This window comes from Nelumbo lutea, chromosome 4 (assembly GCF_056320005.1).
Source record: "Nelumbo lutea isolate HS-2025 chromosome 4, American lotus-T2T, whole genome shotgun sequence".
NCBI classification, from domain to species: Eukaryota; Viridiplantae; Streptophyta; class Magnoliopsida; order Proteales; family Nelumbonaceae; genus Nelumbo; species Nelumbo lutea.
Genome location: NC_142687.1, coordinates 79,793,261 through 79,799,260, shown reverse-complemented (window position 1 = coordinate 79,799,260; position 6,000 = coordinate 79,793,261).

Below are 6,000 nucleotides of genomic sequence, written 5' to 3'. Positions count from 1 at the left end.
AACCGATTTATGTCTAAATCGACAGGTTGATGCCTCCCCTTTTTAAAGCAATTAAAAAGAATGAAACTTTTGAATGGATTGAAGAGTGCTACCTCGCGTTTGATGAGCTGAAAATGTACTTAAGTACTGCCACAGTTTTAACCCGACCTGAGGAAGGTGATGAGTTAAAGCTATACCTCTCCGCGAGTGACGAGGTGGTCAGCTCGGTAAAGTATTGCAGGATGCGGAAACCAGATACCTCAATGTTGAGAAGCTGGCGTACGTGCTAATAGAAGCAGCTCAGAAATTACGTCCATACTTCCAAGCCCATACCATTGTTGTCCTTACTGATAGACCTCTGAGACACATCCTACTTAAGCCCGAGGTGTCCAGAAGATTGACGAAGTGGTCCATCAAGCTTTACGAGTACGACATTCAGTTCAAGCCACAGTCAACAGTCAAAGCCCAAGTCTTTGTGGACTTTGTAGCATAATGCACATTCAGCACACCGGCCCCTAAATTGACTAAGCCCGCTAACGCGTCAGAGGCGTTAACTAGTGTGGCACCGGTCTCGGCCAGAGCAATATTGACCTGGAACGAGGAGCCCTGGATCCTCCATGTAGACGTCTTGTTTAACCAGTGAGAAAGCTGTGCGGGACTGATATTGTATGACCCAAGCAAGGTGAAGTTGGAGTACGTTCTCCGATTCAGATTCGAGGCATCGAACAACGAGGCGGAGTATGAAGCACCAACTGTTGGGCTAAACTTAGCAAAAGAAATGGGAACAGAACATCTCATGTGTAGCGATTCTCAACTGGTGGTTAACTAAGTCAATGGCGACTACGAAGCACGCGACTCGACCATGGTGACCTACTTAACCAAAGTCAGGGAGATTCTACCAAGCTTCAGCTCTTGTTTCATTAGGCAATTTTCGAGGTCCGACAACGCTGAGGCCGATGCCTTATCACGACTAACAAGTACCAGTGGCAACACTATGCGAACTGTGTACATAGAGGATCTGCCTCAGCCTAGCATTCTTAGGGGGGCAAAAGAGATCACTCCCATGTTGCAAGCGGAACCGAGCTAGATTGACCCACTTGTTGATTATCTGCTCCACAGGACCCTAGTTGCAAAATGCAATGCAGCTCTAAGGGTAGAGTTTGAATATATTCCTAGATATAGGAATTAAAGGTTGTTTTTTTATTACCCTCCCTATTTTCTATTTGACTTGTATAACAATTTTTTGGTTGAATGGTAAGTTTTAGTTTTATAAAAAAAGTAAACAAATACACAAACATAATATAAAATAAACCAAATAATCATAAATAGTCTAAGAATATAATAAGGAATGAAGTATAAAAAGAATTGTTTAAATACATGCAGTATGAGGATATAGACAACCACGAATGGGCATTTTGACACATTTACTCTCCCCATAGCATCATTGAACAAACTTTGATTTTAATGTTGGAATTTCAAAGTATAGGGTAGTTCCTTGTTGCACGCGAAAGTTTGGGCCCTTGAGTGTCATTACCCCTAAAGTATGATAGTTTCCTATACTTTTTCAATAAAATATAATTTTTAAGCACAATTAAAGTAAACAATTGAAACTTCAACTCTAATTTTCTACTACAGTTTTTTGGTAAATTCAAAGAAGATAAATACAAACTTGGCATTGTTGTTAATTTTAGTTTAAAAATGTTCAGTACATAATCCTCGCTCTTAAAAAATAATTTTAGTTTATGTCAAGTTGGTTTCTTAAAAAATAAATGAGGAATGAAAAGTGATAAAATGGTTCTCAAGGGATTTCATAAAACATCTTAAAGAATTTTCCACAAATTTCCCTTTCTCAATTATTTTATCCTACATAAACCAAATGCAACTTTAGCTCTTCGACACTGCCATGCTTATTCACAAGTCGCAACTCACATTGGACCGAGGAGGTCGGTTAGGGATGGCAATTTCTACCCTACCGGGTGGGTACCCACACTACCCACTCTGACGGTGTGGTGTTTTTGCTTGAAGGATGGGTTTTGGGGTAGGGTGGATTTAGGGTATACCTGATCCTTCTTGACACATATATTGTTGGAAGGCATATAAATTTTATGTACTAGGTGTTAAATTTAATAATATTTTGAATTTTATATGAAGTATAATTGATTCTTTATATGTTTTTTATATGCATTAATCAAATAATTGAAAATTGTGTTATTTATTTATGTTATTTTACTTATTTATTGCTTATATTTAACAAGAAATAATAGGAATTTAGATATAGGTTCTAAACCCAACCCGCCCTACCCTTAAATGCGGGGAGGGTAGGGTCAGGGAGGGTTTTGTATTTTTATATGTGGGGAGGATTTGGATTATCAAAATACAACTTGATACGAGCTTTGGGTGGGTATGGGTTTGAAGGTTTAGGGAGATGGATAGGGTCTAGAATTTACAAAACACTCGCTACACTCCCTAGACCTGCTCCATTGCCATCCCTAAGGTTAGTAGAGTGGTGTTATAAATTAGGGCTGTTTATCAAACTGTGAAACCAACAACCTAATTCAACTCAAGCCAAGATGGTCGATTTTTTAATAATTTCGGTCGACTTCGATTCAACTATTATGCTAACTCGAGAAGTTGGATTGGTTTTGATTTGGCCATTTCTAAATTGATAAAAACTAATCCAACCATAAATACATATTAATATTTTAAATATAAAATTTTTTAATATAAAAAAATAGACAATTTCCCATATTTTCTAATTTAAAACATTTTATATTATAAAAATATTTTTAATTTACTTTTTAATAACACTGTTACATTTTTTAAAACTTAAATCTTTTGAACTGATCAATCAAACCAAAAACTAATCCAAATCGGTATAATTCGAATTAGCCAATTTTCGCTAATGAACGATCGATAACCAATTCTCCAACCCGACAAATCGGTTCAATTGATGAAATAGCCTTCAACTGAACCACACCGACTCGTGAACACAAAACAACCACCAACTTCTGATCAAGGCATCATTCTCAGTATCTATATTTTAACAAGGAACTCTATAAATTTTCTCCTTTTTTTTTGAATTTTTAATTTTTTAATCCATGTTATTTTTGAAACTACCAATTAGAAACTCTACTTTCCGCATAAAAATCTTCCTAAAATCTCTCTCTCTCTCTCTCTCCCCCACACTTCCAATAACCTAAATAATCTACTATCCTAAAATTTCTCCTAAACAACCTCCCCCACTATCCCAAACCTTCTCTTAAGTTATTTATAATTTAGTAGAGAGTTTCTCTCCTAGATTATCTCTAACTCTTATTTATCTTGTCCCCCACTTTTTATCTACATCTATGTAAAGAAAGATTGAATTAAAAAATTAAGAGTTATTTAAATATTCTAATAAAATTATATAATAACTTTAAAATATTTATTAAAAAGACAAAAATAATTATAATCGATTTAACAATATTCATACTATTAATAATGATATATTTTTACAAAACTCATCATGAAATTAAAAATTTATTTGGATTATTATGATTTTTGGGATTATTCAACATAAATATTATTCAAATATATCTAACATTAAAAAATTAAATATTATTTAAATATTTCAACAACTAAATATCTTAAATAACAAAAAAAATTAAAATTAATATTCTAAATCAATTAAAAATATATTTTAAATAGTTATTGAATAATTTTCAATTATAATAACTAGATTAAGATATTAAATATTTAGTTAAATAACTAAATATTTTAAACAATGAAATACTTAACATAATTTGGTTTTAGATAGTGATGAAGGGTGATTTGGCCCAACCTCGCAGCATGGGTACACGTGGGCGTGACCTTGCTCAAACAGTGACTCAGCATGACAGCGCAACGAGCGTGAGCACAACTTAGAGGGAAAGTCCCATCGAGTTCAGCTCGGCAACTCTGCAGGTAAACTACTCGCCGGAAGCCGCCTTACCCGCACCTCCTCCTTGGGGTTAAGGCACTTCGGAGGGTCCCGAGTTCGGGGCGCCCTGACCCCTTTTAAGACCTGAGCTCCTCCCAATGGACCTCGGGCCACTCCCAGGCAAGAATGCACCAATCCTTCTCCAGACACCCCGAGGCACAGACACCTCGGGTCAGCTAGCTTGGCATAACCAGCTACAGGTGGCCCGTCACTCAAAGGATAGCCTGGCTCAGAGTAATTTCCGGGAGGGTAGTTTGGTATACCACAGGAGGGCTTCCTGCTTGACTGTCGTACCCGACAAATCTGTGGACAGCAGGCATGTCCCTCTCGTTGTGCCTGCCACCTTTAGAAAGGTGTCCCGCACCTGACAGACACATACCCTGCAACGACGGCCCCGCGCGTGCCACCTCAGCCTTGCCTGTAACGGCTATGGCAGACTGACAGTGGCGGTTATACCTGCCCTATCAGAAGTCAGAGAGCCTGAAGCAACGGAATTCAATTATAAGGGGCTTATTCTCAAGGAACAAGGTATCTTCAAATCATCTGTGCAACCTGCACTCTTAGCCTTCGTTTTCCTTTTGCTTCTTACACACAATACTAACTTAAGCATCAGAGCGTTCTCGCCGGGAAACCCCCCAGGAGTTCTTCCTCTTTCCTCTCGTCTCAGGTACCTCTCAAGAGCCATGCGAGCACCAGCTAGGAGTTACCGAATTTCGCTACATCATTTGGTGTCGTCTATGGGAAACGCTTCAAAAGGCCTTTCTCTCTAAACTCTTTTAGTTCTTTTTCTCCTTGAAACAATCCAATGCTCATGGCTTCCTCTAGCAACGTCAGACGAAGCACAAAAATGGATAACTCCAGGGAACAACCCCAACTTCCTACTGTCTATATCGGACAGTTCACCGTCCCCCTCTCAGTGGACGAAATCCCTAGCTTGAATGTGCCTCTCACAGTGGCACCTGTCATCACCCCACTCCTTGCTACAGTCGAAGCGACATTCACCGAACCTTCGGTCGTGCCCCCAGCGACCAGGCCAAACCAACTGGAGGACTTGATGTTGTGCATGCGAGCCATGCAAGCCCAAATGCAACAGCTCCAGCAACTTCAGCTCTATCAACAACACGTACTGCACTAGGTCTCCCAGTATCAGTATCAGCAGTAGTTCCCCCAGCTGCCTCAACCTCAACTTCAGCAGCCGCAGTTCCTGCCTCAACACTCAGCCTTGCAGCAAGCTAAGTCTCGTCGCCAGGACGAGCGCCCTTCTAGCCAAGGAGAGGCCCCCCAAAATCTCTCAAAAAACTAGGCCTCCCCCTGCGGCAGTCGAGAGAGACCGGCTACCCCAATCTCGCCATGGGCGAATAGGTCGAGAGGACCCCAGCTCGCTAGGTCTACATCTCCTCAGAAGTCGAAGTTTGGAACCCCGATCCTTGAAAACCGGTTCGAGATCCTAGCAACAGACTCCAAGCAAGACCCCTCTGTCCACAACCATCACCAGCAGACCAGGCTACTTCTTCTGCAAACCATTCTGAACAACGCAGAGGTGAGCAGCACGAACGCCGAGCCCACCAAGAGGCAGAGACGCCGCCGCCGAGCTCGTTGATCCATCACACGTGATTTGCTCGAGCTCATGGACAAAGAAGAGGTAAGCTCGGCCAAGGTCAAAGTTCCCCTCCTCTCGGTTCCATCCCCCCTATCTTCCGAACTCCTGGCAGTCCCGATGCCCAAAGACTTCAAACTCCCCCTCTTAACAAGTATGACGGGTTGTTTGACCCGAATGATCATGTAGATGCCTTTTAGTCACAGATGCACCTGGCGAGAGCCAGTGAGTTGTGCATGTGCGTGGCCTTCTCCACTACTTTTAGAGGAGCAACCCGCACGTGGTACCGGAATTTGGCCCCTGAGTCGATAAGAAGTTGGGTGCAGTTCGCACAAGCCTTCACATCTCACTTCGTCACTAGCAAACGGTGCCCGCGAACTGAAGAAAGCCTCTTCAGCATAGTGTAGAGAGAGGAACAAGCCGCGCCTATAGAAGAAACTGTCACAATCCCGACCTCAACGGCAGA